Raw genomic sequence first — 17,977 nt, forward strand, 5'->3', positions numbered from 1 at the left:
ATCTTACTTACTATAGCCTTTCTAAGACTTTTTTAATATAGAGGATATAAGTTACCTTATCTTTAAAGTAAATAAAAATGTTATTAAGATAAGTAATATAAAAATTATTTAAATAGTTAATTAATATATTATTTATATAGCGCTAGTAAGTTGCTAGACTATTACATAATTTAAAAAGCAAAACTTTACACTTATAAGTTTTATATTATGTCTAAAAAGTAGTACACTTTTTAAAGCTTAGATCTATTCTAATCTTATTAAAGGCTGCGTAAATATTAAACTTAGTAAAAATTACTACCTTAGTAGGTCTTAACAGGAGTTTGTCTATGCACAGTATTAGATACACATTCTTACAGGTAAAAGTGTTAAGTTTATAGTAATTAATATAAATACATAAGTTACTATTTAGTTTCTGTACATAAAGAATAAGAGATGTAAAAGAGCTCTAACTTTACTTAATAAAGCTATATTTTAGATTATTTATAACATATTTCTTTATTACCTCTAGCTCTTTAAGGTTCTGTTTGTACAACAGACTGTAACTGTTAGGGAGAGGCTCTGTAAGGACAATCTTGTAGTTATATAGACAATGTACTAGTAGCTAGTAAGCTACTGTGTGGCTAAATACATCTTAGTACTAATAGTATTTAGTAAGTAATTAGAGGTTTACTAATGCTTTAGTTTTATATTTAGTGTTTAACTATAAAGCTTACTTATTTTTAATTAACTGCTTAATTTTATAAATAAAAGTTAAAAAAAACTTATTTTTTTTTATATTAAAATAAAAAGCATTTGCTAAAATTAAGGTAATAGTAGCTAAATAAACCTCCTTTAGACTTATTCTAGACTTTTTAATAGATAAGTAAAAGAATAATTTAAGTGTCTTTAGACTATAGATAATAGAAGATCTATATAATTTTAGTAGCCTTAGCAAACCCTTAATGTAGTAGATTATTAGGCTGCATAACTACTAAAATTAGTCCTTTTTTTATAGTGCGTTATGTTGTTTAATATCTAGCTCTACTTCTTTATTACGCGCAGGCTAGGTTAATTTTATAAGTAAGAGCAGCAAAAGTTTATAAGTAGGCAGATATTTACTAGGCTATATAATCTAATTCTTCTCTGTATTTAGATAGAGTTTAAAATAATATAACTATTTAATGCTAATAATGCAATTCTAGGAGCTAAGGTTTATAATAATAAAAAAGTAGTTTTAAATGCTTTTTTTATTAATTTATATATATAGGCAGATATACTAGTAGATAAGAACTTAGATTTAATTTTAAAAGCCCTTAACTATAACTTTAAATAGTAAGTGTTAGATAGAAATATAAAAGCATTAAGATAATAACTTAGTAGTTAGTAAGTTAATAAATAAAAAACTATAAGTGCTAGTATTAACTAAAAAATTTAAATAGACTTTAATGCTTTTTAAATATAAAATAGTAAAGACTTAGAAGTGTTTTCTTTTAAATAAGTGTAATAAATTAATGTTTAATAAATTATACTTACTTAAGCCTAAAACAAAGAGTTTCTTTAGGTGTTACTATTTTCTATCTAAAAGGCATCTAGGTTATAATTATTTACATCTATAAACTTTTCTTTAAATTTCTATTACTCTACTTTAATCTTTTATACTTTAGAGATAGGATAATTACTAGTAAAATATTCTAGTTTACTATAATTATAATAGCTACTAGAAGTTATTTGTTTTTTAGAGGTAGGTGTTTAGCTAGGTTGTCTGTAGGTAGCTAGGGTAGATTAGAGTACTAACAGAGGTGCAGGTTAGAGTGCACTAGAATAGTATACTCTCTTAGATGTATTACTAGAAACCTTCTAAGACTAATCTATACTAGGTCTAATAGTAGACTGTTAGGTAAGATTAATAGTTTACTTTAAAATAGCAAAAGTATTTTTTCTTTCTATGTTATAAGCTATTAGGTAGGCTACTATAGTCTTAAAAAAGCCTTTTTAAGTGTGCTTAAAACCTAAGTTTAGTACTTTTAAGCTAGGTAGTATCTTTTTTTATAAGTAAAAGAACTATTCTGCCTTTAATATAAACTTTTTAACAGTAGCACTAATAAAGTAAGCTTTAAAGGCAGAGAACACTTTTTTTTTAACTTATTTTTAAAGTTTAAAACGCTTATTACACCTCTGTCTTTTTATTACTAGTAATAAAGTATATTTATAAGAGCTTAATTATTTTTTTTATGTTTTTAAACTAAAAGTTGTCTAATTTAGCTAGGTATCTAGGCTCTAGGTATTCCTTCGCGATACTAGCAGTGTGTCTCTATACTAGCGCTATGCGTGCGCGCTTACTCTAATAGTAATCTACATTAATGTTAAGTCTGTCTATAATAAAGGCTTACTATTATTTAAATATAAGTTTTTTACTGTCTATAAAGTTCTTAATCTTAAGCATATATTTAGTAAAGTAGCTTTAAGAGAGCTTAAAAGTGCCTAAAAGGTCTCTTACTATTAGTGTAGTAGAGGTAATTTAAAGTATTATTAAGAGTAATTTAGTAGTTAGTAGGGGTTAATTAAGACTAATAGTTTTTAATTTAGTTAGCTATTTAATTTATGCTTTTAACTAAGTAACTTAGTTTTTAAGGGCTATGCTACTAAAGTTTAACTCTAAATCTAGTAGGTTTTTAGCTTTAAGTTCTATAAAAAAGGGTTTAGCTATTAAAGTTTATAGTAGTTTAGTTTTAAAAGTAGGCATCTTACCTTAGCTGCAGCTAGAATAGGTTGCAGTCTTTATAATAAAATCTAATAGTAGTTAAGAGTTAGGCATTAGTAGTTGTCTCTAATCTTAATAAGTTATTAGTAGTCTTTAAGTTTTTACTTTAGCGCACTCTTTATAACTTTTCTAAAGGCAATTTTAATTATAGAGGATAAGAAGTTTTAAACCTAAGGGCTTTAGTTAATAAAAAGTCTTTAGAATCTTATCTATACTAACTAAATAATTTAATGTAATAGTGTGTAAAAAATTATAACTTAAACTAAATTAAACGCTTCTTAAAACTTAAACATAGTTAAATAAATAATTAATGTAATATTATTAATAAGGCTGTTACTAGTAAAAGTAAGTTTTCTAATATAATGTAACAGCGCAGGCAAGACAATAGGTCTAAATGTGGTATAAATCTACTTAGAGGCATATAGGAGTGCGTGGGGACTTAGAGACCTAGGAATACTAATAACACCTATAGGCCTTGTATGTAGGATATTAGAAAACTACTAAGCTAGCTACAGGGGCGAGGTGCGACTAAATACATGAGGGAATAGGGGTAACTGCAGGGGACTGGGTTGAGACATGGTCGGGGCCGATACAGGGACCCTTCGGATAGGATCCGGGCGACCCGAGATGGAACGATTCGTAGAATCGTTACAAAGTCTGTCTACATAAGTACTTATTAGCAAAGTTAAAGTACTAGCTAAAATCCTAAGCAATGCAAATAACAAGCTGCACATCTTAAGCCTAGATAGTAATGCGCTTGCCATAGATAGCAGCTAGCTAAGTGCCTATAAATTAATAAGTCTAATACCTTATCTAATACTAATACATTAGCACTTACATTTTATTAAAGTTATAATAAAAGACTTAGCAGTTATTTGCAATGCACAAAGTGCCTACTTACTCTAGCAGAGAAGTTTATTATATTAACATGTACGCGTGCTAGTAGTTACTCTTTAGTAGTAGTTAACTTAGGAAGGTTTAGTAAAGGGCTAAGATTAAAGTTATTTATGTCTTTTTAAAGTAAAACAAATTTCTCTTTATGTCTATGTTTAAGCAAATTAGTAGTGCACTCCTTATAAGTACTTTATTAATTTAATTCTATGTTAAACTACTTTTAATTACAGGTAGTGCATGTATCTAACTTAATATTAAGTAGACCCTTATAAAAGTTATTAATATAGCCCTTATTAACTTCTAGTATAGCCTAGTCTTTAAGAAATTTAACATTATTAAAATTTATAGGTACAGGCGCAGATAGAAAATTATACACACAGCACTTAGCGTCTAGGAAAATATCTACATTAATGTCCTTATCTAAACTATTACTAAGGTTGTTGTTATTTGTACCTGCTCTCTGTAACTAAGAGGGTGTAGACTAAAACTTTCTTTATGTTAACAGTAGCTTTTAAGTACATTGCGTACTTAAACTAATTAGAGTAAATAGCATAGGTAGTATATTAAAAAGGTTGCTTAATAAGCTAAGGATTTTATATTAAAAAAATTATTAAGGCGTCTATTATGTAGAAATGTTATAAAGAAGGGAGCTTAATAGGCTAAAGTTTATAAGAAGTAATACATGTACTAGTTCTTTATTTATAGTATAAACATTAACTTTACTTTTTAATTAGTAACACTTTTAACATAAAGTCTTCTACCTACTATTTTTTTTAAATGTGTTATTTGCCTAGTCTAATAGCATAGAACAATAACAACATAGGGGTACTAGAGGAGATAACAGCAGGATATAGGGTTGTAGTCTGTTATTTATAACATATGTAATATTAGTAAGAGCGCGCCTCTTAGCTAGCAGTGGAGGTATAGGGCTGCCCTAGGTAGGGCGCTTCCTTGCCTAGATTTGTGTATTGCAGGGCGCACATTAAACCTTCTATTAGAGGAACGTCCTATCTCTCTATAGATTTATAAGGTGATGACAATTATTACAGAGTAGGAGAGGTTTATTAGTGTTAAATAGCAGAGGTACTATATTATAGGTTGTAGCAGGAGGTATTAGATAGGTATTAGACAACACGCGCAGCAAGGTTTTAGTTTTCGCGCAGGAAATAATTATCTAAGGATCTGCTGTTTTTATGCTTATGTGAGCCTAAAAAGGCTAAAAGCAGTAATTCTTAGCTGCTAAGCCCTAACTAAAGAAAACTAAAGTCTACAGAAAGGAGCGGAGCAAGCTCCGCTAATAATTATAACTACACTTTAAAAGTTATTATAAACTTTTAAAGGCACTTAAAATCTAACTACTAAGTTTTAGTAAAGAGTATTTTTTTTTATATAATAAGCAGGTGCTATTAAACTCTAAGAGCTATAAAACTGCGCAGAACCTTGCATAAAAGAAGATATACAGAATGCTATATTTAAAGCCTATCTAGATAAAGATATTATTTAAAAGGCTTTTATATAACTAATTATTTAATAGTGTTTTACTTTTTTAGTTATTAAATTATTATCTTTTTAAGCTTTTATATAAGCATTAAATTCTGTTGCTAGAGAGGCTATTCTAGTTTTACACTTTACTATTTATACAGTAATCTAAAGCTATTAGTATAAAAAGAAGCTTATTTTTTAGCGTAAGATTTAAATAGCAACTTTAACAATTAATATTACGCTTAATTTTTAGACTTTTTTAAACTAAATTTTATTTATTATAATTACTAGACACTTTATATAAAGCTTAGATAATACTGTTACTAAACACTTTCTTACTTTATAACTAGTCTTAGGCTATTTTAGTAAAAAATAGTTCTCTGTACTTTGTACAGTACTTAAGGAGTATAAGATTACTAGAAATCTAGAAGCAGTTGTTAGAGATAATGCTAGTACTAATAACACTCTTTATTATATAATTAGCAAGTAGTATTCTAATAAACTTAATCTACATTAGAATCTTAAAAATAAAAAAGTTTACTATTTTAGTTATATTATTAATCTTATTATGTAAGCATTTTTATTTTTAAGTTTATATAAAAGTTATTTTAAAAATCTTAAAGCTATAGACTTTAAAAAGGTAAATAAATTACTCTTTAATTTTATATAATAAGATATAATTAGAGCTATTAGTCTTTTTAGTAAACTTTATAACATTATAGTCTATATTTATAGCTTAGGGCTTTATATAAATAAGTTTATCTTGTAAGCTAGACAGATAATACCCTTAAATAATTATATAAAATAAAATAGCTAGTATTACATAATTAATATAGTAATTAAGCTTAAAATGTATGTAAATTTCTATGTTAAAAACTAACCTAATCTTAAATATAATACTTTAGAGATAAAAAATTAAAAAATGCTTTATATAATAAAAACATTTTTACAGATTTTTAAAGATGTAATCCTTTAAAATAAAGAAGATGTAAAATGCCTTAGATAGGCTCTTTCTTCTCTATAGATCTTACAGACTTACATAATAACTTTCCTAGCAAAATATAAGAAAAAAAATACATAATTTAATAAAAATTATGTTGTATAAGCTACCTAAGCACTTATAGCATAGTAAAAATAGTAGGACTTACTTTAAAAGCATTTTTTCTACTAAATTATAATAGTTTTACATTCTTATTATTATATAAACTAGGCTAATAAAGTAATGCTTACCTTAAAGTTCTTTACTAAAAACTAAAAAGCATAAAAAGCTTAGCTAAAATAATTCTAGCTTAATTTTTAATCTAAACATTAAGATTTATTATTAACACCTCTCTAAAGTAAAGTGTAAAAGTAAAGAAGATAATAAGCTACTTATTATATAACAGCATAGATTATTTTTAAAGTCTAAGATTATTTAATTAAAGCTATAACTAAATAAATTTTTAGTAATTAAGCTTTAGTAGAGAATCTAGATAAGTAAGTAGAGTATATAGAAGAGCTAGCAATAAAGAGGGTTAAAGATATGTTAAAATAGTAGTAGAATAACATATAATCATCTTAGTAGCCCTTTTTTACTTATCTTATACTTAAGATCTACTTTATACTACCTATAAGTAATAAATTAAAATGTATTTTTTTAAAGCACATTATACAATCTCTTAGACTTAAGCATTATTAAATTTTAATATTATTAAAGTAATTAAATTTTTAAATTACTAGTTAAGTTAAAAATAAGTAGACTATTTAAAGAGGTAAAAAATTTTATTTTTTATTTTATTTTTTACTTATAAAAAGACTGTTAATTTTAAGTAATTTATTATATAACATGCTAGCGCCTATTCTTATTATTGCTCTCTAGCTTCTTAATCTTATATAGGTAATCTATAACAATGCTGTTTACACTAGAAGACAAAGTTGCTAGGGGACCTATACTATTGTTAGGTGTTAGACAATACTAATTAGGTTAAGAGCTATTATAGTAACTGCAACAGGCAGCTTAATCTTTAAATTTGTAATTAGCGTAAGCAGCTACCTACTTAAATAAAAGTAAAACACACTCTAAAAATAGACTATAGTAAAAATAGCTAGCACACTTTACTATGCAAGTTAGTTATTATACAACATGTAAGATAAAAGGCACATAGTAAGGTTTTATATTAATAGTACTATAAGTCTAAATTAACACTGCATTAACATATAATAAGTAGTAGGTATTTAATTAGAAAGCATAAAAAGTGCTGCTGTAGTATTTAACATTATTGTAGAGTGCAAAGAGAACCTATTTTTACTAGATCTAAAATTGTTAGCTTATTGTATAATAGGGGGAGTAACTTATAGTATGCGCTACAACTCCTAGAGCTGCTTGTACGTTTAGGTTAGAGGCAGCAGGAAAAAACTAGATGCATCTTTTGCAGCTATTAGCGCTATGCTGCTTCTAGCTATTTTTATTATTCTTCTTAGCGTTCTAAATTATAATGTCTATGTTTTTATATAATAAGATAAAAAGAAGATACTTTCTGTAATGCTTATTATATAAGGCAGAGCTTAATATACATTTCTCTCTTTGTTGTTTAGATTTTAAGCTATTAACTACTTTTATTATAAATAGAATTCTATTGTCCTAAGCTAAATTTTTATTAAATGTTTATTGTATAACATACTTTACAGGCGAGTTGCTTACACACCTAAGTTACTTACTTTTGCTAAGACCCTACTAAACTACTCTTTCTACACTAATGCATTCCCTACAACACTACTTAGACGCGCTAAAAGAATGTTAGATATAGCTTACACTATAAGCTTTTAAATAAAACATAAAACTTTTAAAGAAATATACTATAGCTATATATAAAGTTTTATAAAAGATAATAAATAACTATAGCACTAAATAACTTTTACAAGCTAATTCTACAGCTAAATTATAAAGGCTAGGTAATAAAAAAAAGTAGGTAATTATTAAGACTATACTTAAGCTATATACATAAGAAATTTCCTCTTAGATAGCATTTATAGCTAATATAGCTAATTTTTTGCGCGCTAAGCATAATCTAGGCTATGTTTACATAAACTAGCCTAGTATGTTTATAAAGCATTATTTAGAGCTTAAAGTAACATTTAAGCGTAAGTATAACTATAAAAAAGCTTTTTATAAGAGTCCTAAAGTAATTTAAAGTAGGTTTAGCCTTATAAAGAATATTAAAGCTAAGTATAGTATCTAGGATAATAACATGTATAACTTTAGCAAAATAAAGTTTATAATTAGCTAAATATCTTTTAACTATACTTACACTTAAAACTTTACTTTAAGCTCTAAATAACACTTTATAAATGTACTAGGCTAGTTTATGTAAACATAGCCTACATTACACTTAGCGCGCAAAGAATTAGCTATATTAGCTATAAATGCTATTTAAGTAGAAATTCCTTGCGCATATAGCTTAAGTATAGTCTTAATAATTACCTGCTTCTTTTTATTACCTAGCCTTTATAATTTAGCTGTAGAATTAGCTTGTAAAGGTTATCTAGTGCTATAGTTATTTATTATCTTTTATAGAACTTTGTACATAGCTATAGCACATTTTTTTAAGAGTTTTATGTCTTGTTTAAAAGCTTAGAGTGTAAGCTGTATCTAACATTCTTTTAGTGCATCTAAGTAGTGTTGTAGGGAATGCATTAGTGTAGGAAGAGTAGTTTAGTAGGGTCTTAGCAAAAGTAAGCAACTTAGGTGTGTAAGCAACTTGCCTGTAAAGTACGTTAACCTATTAAGAGTATAATAGCACAAAAAATTAAGTAAAAGACTAATTGTTTAGAATAGTTGCCTATTTAGCCTTAGCGCTGGATCGATTCATGGATCCGATCCAGATCCAGGATAGCGCCACGTGATTCCGGATAATCGATTCGGACCGATTCCCGCCAGCACTGGTACATAGGCTTAGGTAAGTAATTACAGAAATATTTTACAACTACGCTTTAGCATTTGCAATTACTATAATCACTCTTAGGTATATAGCTTTAACCTCCTACTCTTTTGTAGAAGGTTGTAGTTATTCTTTCCTACAGGATACAGTCCTAGGTGTAGCAATATATCTAATATTGTTTGCAGTGGTGACACTCGGATGCGTCGTCACCATAGTCGCACGATAGTCGGATGTGTCGTCACACGATGATCATGCGTCGGCACTATAGTCGTATGCATCTCAGCACAGTCTGTTGCCACGACTCACCTACTTATTTCGCATATATATAGACTCTTGCAAAGGACTCCTCTAGCAATACAATACAATGCAGTTCCTCATGTCTCTAGTGCCTTACATAGCTTCACAAATATTCTTAACTAAAAGCGTGTAAAGACTTTTTTTTATTTATAAAAGCTTTAAAATATAACTATTAGTTATCATGCTTTTTTTTTACTTTTACTTTACTTTGTACTCTTTTCTACTTTACCTTTACTTTATAAAAATTGTATAGAGAATTGTACACTCTTTAGACACTATTATAAGCTAAAGTATTACATAACATACTTTTTTTAAAACCCTCTTTTTTTTCTCTTCTATCTCTTACTCTTTAAAAAGATTAGTTACTAGCAGAAGGCACCTAGTAATAAAATAACTTAGTTTTAGCTTGTTAGATATGCGCACCTAATGTCAAGACAGGAGGAACGCTTGACAAAAGCTGCTACATAGTACAAGCAATAAGCTTGAACAGTATGTTGCTGCAAATTGCTGCATGTTGCAGCAAATTGCAGCATGTTGCAAGCTGGTCGCGCATAGAGCTAGTGCGCGAGGGACTCAGATCAGAAAAACAAAAGCTGAGCAACACAAGTAGAGCAGAAAAAGGATTAATAAATGAATATAATAAATCATCATCCTATACATCATATCCAAACCCATCATTCATCTCAGGAAGCCTAGAAACAGTGCTTCAATCTAACATAGCTATTATTTTCTTAATAAATTAATGAAATAGGTAGTATAAAAAAACGTTTTCTTTAAAACACTAATATATTGTTACAATTCTTGCTTATAGGGGTTCTTTATAGAATGCCTCGAGCACGCAGGCCTGGGTTAGGTTAAGAAGAATGTTAAGGGGAACCTGTAAGGCCGGGATGGCGCTTACGTGTAAGGCCGAGATGGTGCTTACGTGCGACGGGTATATATACTATTCTGTACGCAATAATTAACTGTTAGTTAATTATTCGCACCTTTTTGGTTGTATTGGCGTAGTGGTACAGAGCTCTGTCCTTACAGAACCTCCCTTAGGTGTACAGTTCTTAGATATGGTTCTGGGATTAAAGAAACAAAGGATGGCTAAATCGTAGTTTGCCCTTAGACAGCAGTATAGGCGCTAGGTTAAACAGTTCTAGGAACAGAACTAGAGGTATATATAATGTAAGATATACAACTAGTATTGCAGCTTGTTAGAAAGCTAGAATGCTACTTAGTCTATATAAAGATAAACTAAACTTTAATTACACCTTCTAAAGATTAATTAAACATAGTCTTATATACATAGCTACAGCTATTAGTCCTGTAGCTCTTAGCTCTGCCTAGCTTACAGGCGTTGCTGTTGTCCTATACAGCTGCTGTGCTTAGCCTTTGCTAAGCTCTACAACTGTGCTGCATAACTGTTATGCTTAGCCTCGCTAAGCCTTGCAGTTATACAGGCGTTCCTACTAGACGACACATTTGTCCATGGCCTGCTCTAAAGAGTCGGGATCCCCGGGGTTTGCGGCGTCTCCCGGCTCTTCCCATTCGAGCATAAAGGGATTCTAAGCTTGCTCGTTCAGACAGTGGGGGCCACTGCTAGGACTCTGCCTGGTCCGCTCGTGGACCGTAACATATATAGAGAATAGAACCTAGTAGAATAGCTAGTCATACTAAACTAAAAGCTAATTAGACTATATAAAGAAATAGTTAAAAGTAACATAGTAGAGAATAACTAGATTTAGTAAACTCTAGATAGCTTTTAGACCTATATAGTAGGCTAAAAAGAAAAAGAAGTATATGTAGGTATAAAAGCATATCTAACTTTTTTTTAATTATAAAGTTTATTAAAAATCTCTTAAAGCTAAAAGCGTTCTTTATAAAATGTAAAATGCATATAGAATACTATGTAGACGCATTTAAAATAAAGTAGAATTTTATTTTATAGATAAGCATTTATTTTATTAAAGAACTTAAAATGTAGTTTAAAGTATATATTAAAGATTACATCTAAAATAGTAAAAATACTTTCTTGCCTAAATAAATTTTAAAAAGCACTACATATAATCTATAGTATAGTAGATAAAGTAAAAGTTGTAGTATAAAAGCTGTTAAACCTTAAGTAAACTAGAATAGTTAACAGGTATACTATATAATTTAAATTTTAAAAGATATAAACAGAATAGTTTAATAATAAATTACTATATAAAGTGTATTACTAAGGACTAAAGAACACTCTTAAGAATAACTTAAGTTATAAAAATTATCTAAACACATTATTACAGCTATTTAAGCACTGTATAAGAATTAATAACTATATAATAAAATAATAGCTGAAAACATAAAAAGGTAGCTTAGTAGCATAAAAAGATTCTAGGCTATAAGATAAGAAAAAACTAATAAATCTTAGCAAAGCTAAAGTATAGCGTATAAAAAAAAGGCAGCAACTAGAGATAAATAAAATAGTATAAAATAAAGCTTACTTATACTATAAAAAAACACTTCTAATAATACTATTTTAAGAATAAAAGTAATTAAAAGTAGAGCTTAAATAAAAAAAACAGCAGCTATAGTAGTTTTAAACATAAATAATACTATAATAAGCAAAGAAGTTATAATAAGAATAGAGTAAAGATTATGCTAGCGTTGCAGAGGCAACTACTAGAGTAAGAAATGCATAACTAAATACTATAAACTAAGAATACTTAATAGATTAGATATATACCTAGTAATACAGGATGTAGTAGCGTATAAAAGGTAGAAAAAGTAGGATAATATTAATAATGTTATACATAATATCTTTAAAGAACAAGAAAGCTTTCTACGAAGTAAAGACGCTATAAATATATAGCATAAAAGCTCTAAGCTAAGGTAAAATAAGCTAAGTGCTAGTTGTGCAAATTACTATAACATATACTAATATAATGTAAAAGTGTAAAAGATATGCAATGTTGAAAAGTTTATACTTAAAGCAGCTTCTAAATACTTTAGACTATAAGCTGCTTTAAAGAAGAAATAGTTTATTATTAACATAATATACGAATAAAAAAAACTACAAGCCTAGATTAAAAGACTATAATATACTAAAAGTAAAAGAAAAACAACTTCTCTATCTTCTATAGTAATAGAAAAATTTACTATATAGAAATAAAAGAAAGTAGGATAATACATAATATATAGATTAAAAATTCTTATACTACATACACACACACACACACACACACACACTATAAGTAGTAAGTAAAGAAAGAGACTTTCCTTTATAAATATAATTCTACGTAATAAATAGAAAAACATAGTGCACTAACTTTTAGTACTAATATATAAAGAAGTACATTAGAATATAAAACACTAAGTAGAATAGTAGCTAACAAATCTAAGTAACAAAGAGAGAGCACTATGTATAAGAACATTCTATAGGATACTAGATTATAGAGCATGCATTACAGCTCTGCCTTATAAATGGAAAACATAGTATTAGTGTAAAGCAGATAAATACACCTACTACTACTACTACTAGAAGGCATGTACATAATTTCCTAAGTTACTAGATTACTTATATATACTACCTAAAGTATAAATGGATAATAAATGCTTTATACATTAAGAATATAAAGTTAATACAATAGTAGCTATAGCCTTATTGTCACGATTAACTTAGACATGCCTTAGACTCTCCCTAGAGAGCCCTCAGCCCGGCCTTAGGCACACGACGTCCCGTCACGTGCTCTAGCGCATATATATATATCCTCTTACGAACCCCTACGTCTCCTCAAGGATTCGTCTATCAATACTATCCTGTACCCTCTTCTACGCTTCATGCTTCCTGCTTTACAGTGCTCTTATACTAATTATTAACGTACTTCACGAGCGAGTTGCTCACACACCTAATTCGCTTACTTTTGCTAAGACCCCACCCTAATAAACTCTATTATAGCCTATAACAACCTGCTCTAGCACTATATAGTACAGTACAGCTTAGAATATTATTTAGATACTACTTCTGCTTTTTACTTATACATTTATGTGTTATACCTAGTCTAATTACACTATCTGCAGCGCCTTTAGGATAGCTTACTTACTTTAGCTTACACCTACTTTTTTGCGTTTTTTTTATTACTATACGCTTTAAACTTTTTTAAAGCTAATAAGCGTAAGCTTTTTTAAATTATTAAAGTTTTTTCTACTTTAATTTACTTTTTTTTATATAATTTATATTATATAGTAGGTTTATTAGCTGCTTAAAGCGTAGTAATTTTTTTAAAACTTTTTTAAACACTTTAACTATAAAAGTTAGTAAACTATTTATATACTTTTAAATTTTTATTTTTATAAACATTAATTATAACTTAAGTTTTAAAGTATTACTTAGAGTTTATAACTACTAGAGCTTATTATATATAAGTAGTAGTAGTAATAAAGTGTGCAACTTTATATTAAAGCTTATTATAACTTATAATAAGTTTAAAGAAACTAATTTAGCGCTTTAAAACTTTTTTTTAGATATTACTAAAAGTAATTATAGCATTATAAGCTAATTTAAAGTATAGTAGAAACTTTATTTTTATAATATAAATAATATAGTTATATATAAAGTTTTTAGCTTAGCGCTTATATACTTTTTTTAAAAAAGTAAAATAACTTATATTAAGTAGCTATAAAAAGTGCAATAGTAAAAAAGTATATAAATAGTAATAATTTTATTATTTTTATAGTATTACTAAAAATAAAGTAAGTTATAGCTTTTATAGCTGTTAATAACTAATAAATAGTAGCTACTAATAGTACACTTCTTTATACGTGTGTTAAAGTGCTTTAACTAGTTTAAACTAAGCTAATTAGTAGTTTAGCTGTGCTTAAAAACTATAATAACTTAATTTTAAAGTAGATTTTTTTTATACTAGTTTAAAAAGTAATTACTACCTTAAAAAATAATAAAAAGTAAAATAGCTTACTTTTTAGCATTAATGCTTTAAATAGCTATTATTTACTTCTAGTTACCTAGCTAGACTGCTTTTAGCTGTTCTTATCTCTCTAAACTTATAATAACTACTTTAGTAGATATTTAGCCTATTATTAACTCTATTTTATTAAAGTTATATATGTTATTATTTTAGATACTACACTTAGATTTAATATTTTTATAAAGTTAAACTAGCTTTAAATTACTATAAATTTTTTATAAAAAATCTTTTTATAGTTATACTTAGACTTAAACTTTACTTTAAGCTTTAAGTAGCGCTTAATAAATATATTAAGCTAGTTTATGCTAATATAACTTATATTATGCTTAGCGCGTAAAAAATTAGCTATATTAGCTATAGCTGCTAGCTAGGTAGGAAATTCTTACATATCTAGCTTAAGTATGTGTTAAATAATTACTTACTCTTTATTATTATCTAGCTTTTATAAGTTAGCTATATAATTAGCTTAAAAAGGTTATTTAGTGTGTTAGTTACTTATTATCTTTTAAAAAACTTTATAAATACCTATAGCGTGTTACTTAAAAAGTGTTACATTTTATTTAAAAGTCTAAAGTGTAAGCTATATATAATATTTTTTTAACATGTCTAAGTAGTGTTGTTAGAAATGCATTAGTGTAGAAAAAGTAGTATAGTAGAGTTTTAGCAAAAGTAAGCAACTTAGGTATGTAAGCAACATGCTTGTAAAGTACGTTATTACTTTTAGTTATTAATGCTATATATAAACGTAAGAAGCTAAGGGTAATAGTTGATAGTAGATGTTTAATAACATTAATTAATGCTAAATAAGAAAAAGACAATAATGTTTTATTTAAAGTAAAGAATAACCTCTTTAAAGTTAAGCTAGTAGATAGTTTTTATATAATATATAAAAATAAGTAGATCTAACTAGAAACATAGCTAAAAGAACTATAAGTATAAGATATAAAAGACATAAACTAAGTGTTGAGCATAGCCTCTTTAGAAGCAAAGTATAACATTCTTCTAAGAAAAAACTAGTTAGAATAACATAACTCTACTATTAACTAGGTAATAAAGTAGATATCTAAAAACTGTTTAAAGGCGCCTTAACTTAGTAAAGTGCTAGCCTAAGAAAAAGAGGTAAAACTAAAAACTACATTAGTAAAATAATAAGAATGCTAGGTAGGTATACTATAAAACAGTAATAAAAAAGATTATAAATTTCTTTAGATATTGTTACAACCTACAATTAGACTATAAGCTACTAACCTACTATGCCCCACTGTTTGAACGAACAAGGCTGGAATCCCCTTGTCACCCCACTAGTCAGGCCACGTGACTTGACGGACAAGGAATGGACGGGGTTGTTGGACCAATGCATGGCTAAATGCATCATCTAATAAGCAGCAGACGATTGCATGCAGTGCATGCAATGCGCGCTGCTAGAGCATAGGCGCTTACAACGCTTATAGCGCTTAACCTAGAAAACCCTATGTATATAGTTTAGGATCCTAACTATTATATAAGGTTGTAATTAAAGTTTAGTTTATTATTACATAGACTAAGTAGCATTACTGCTTTTTAATAAGAAGTTGTCAGATTTAAGCACAGTTTCTAGGCTTCCTAAGATGAATGATGGGTTTGGATATAATGTATGGGATGATTATTAATTGTCTTAATTTATTAATTCTTTTTCTGCTCTACTTGTGTTGCTCGGCTTTTTGTTTTGCTGATCTGAGTCCCTCGCGCACTTGCCCTATGCGCGACTAGCTTGCAACATGCTGCAATTTGCTGCAACATGCAGCAATTTGCAGCAACATACTGTTCAAGCTTATTGCTTGTACTATGTAGCAGCTTTCGTCAAGCGTTCCTCCTGTCTTGACAGTAGGTGCGCATATCTAACAGAAGTAATACTAATTATATATCTTGCACTATATATACCTCTATCTTGTTTCTACCCTAGAACTGTTTAACCTAAGCACTATATACTGCTGTTAAAGGGCAAACCACAGTTAGCTGCGCTCTCTTACCCTAGTAACTCTGTCTTAACAGCCTGTACACCTGCCTAGGCTAAGTCCCCTCCCTACTCTAACACCTTAATCTCTCTTAGTCTCTAAGAACTTTAGATACTATTTCTCTAAAGTAAATATAGTAACATTAATTACTACTCTTTAATAAAGTATAAACCTTTTAACTCTAGCAACAGGTAAGGCTTCTGCAGGAAGCCTTATAAATTCTACGCTAAATAAGTTAGAACTCCTAAAACAACTTTAGGCGCTCTAGGTCTAGTTGTTAGATTGAAGCACTGTTTCTAGGCTTCCTAAGATGAATGATGGGTTTTAGATATGATGTATGGGATGATGATTGATTGTATTTTTATTCATGGCTCCTTTTTCCTTTTTGTCTGCGCTGCTCGTGTTTCTCAGCTTTGTTTTTCTAGTCCGAGTCCCTCGCGCACTAGCCCTATGCGCGACTAGCTGCAACATGCTGCAAGTTGTTGCAAAATGCTGCAAGTTGTTGCAAAATGCTGCAACATGCTGCAAGTTGTTGCAAAATGCTGCAAAATGCTGCAACATGCTGCAATTTGCAGCAACATACTGTTTAAGCTTATTGCTTGTACTATGTAGCAGCTTTTGTCCAGCGTTCCTCCTGTCTTAACAGTAGGTGCGCAAATCTAACACACCTCTTTAGCTTAGACATGCTTTAAGCTGGTTCCTAATTGCGCAACCTTAGTATGCTTCTAGGGCTTCTATTCTTGCTTTAATTTCTTCTATATCTGCTTTCTAACTAACTATCCTCTCCCTAACGTTAACTAGCTAAATTTGCTAAAGAAAGCTTAGCTATTTGCTAGCTAGAAGCGCTTTAGTAAGTCTGTCTGTAAGCATCTTACTAGAGGGGACATAGACAACCTTAATTATTTGTTAAGAGACTTTCTATTAGAGCTAGTAGTTATAGATGTTAACATGTTAGAGCTTAGTTTAAAGTTAAAATATCTCTTTATTTACTAGTTAAATTGTCTACTTGTTGTTGCACTAAATTATAATAGTTAACTTAGGCAGCTTAACTTACAGTTTGTTAAAAAGCATTCTTATAAACATAGCTTCTCTAGTAACTTAGAACAGTGTAAGTAATTCTGCTTTTATTATTAATGTTGTAACTATATCTTATTTATTTAATTGCTATGTAATTTATTTACTAAATAGTTAAATAATATAGCTCTAAGAGCTCTTTCTATTTAGTGTATTGTCTACAAATAACGCATTACTTGCTACTATAAAGTAGTCTTCTTCTCTTAATTAGAGTGCGTACGTCTATGTTGCATATAGGTACAGGATAACTTAATTAGCTGTATCCTAATAGTTAGATGCAGGATTTGTAAGAAACTGTGTAAGATGTGATGTAGCAAAGGCAATGTCTAGTCTTATAGTAACTGCTGTAAAGAGCAGAGATCTAATCTTCTACTAATATTAATTTACTTTTAATAGGGTTGTAAAACTAGATTGCAGCATAAGTTTAATCCTACTTATAGGTGTAGCGTGCTGCAGTTTTTTTCTATTAGCTAGCCTAGCTATCTTATTAATATATAAGGCTTATAATAGCTAAATTATTTATTACTATTAATCTCTAATAATCTTAACTTCTAGGAACTATTGTAGGTTTTTGCCTTTTATTAGAGTATACTTTTCTTGTAACTAGTCTACTACACGCTATGCATC

Source organism: Lindgomyces ingoldianus (assembly GCF_010093535.1).
Source record: "Lindgomyces ingoldianus strain ATCC 200398 unplaced genomic scaffold BDR25scaffold_22, whole genome shotgun sequence".
Lineage (NCBI taxonomy): Eukaryota > Fungi > Ascomycota > Dothideomycetes > Pleosporales > Lindgomycetaceae > Lindgomyces > Lindgomyces ingoldianus.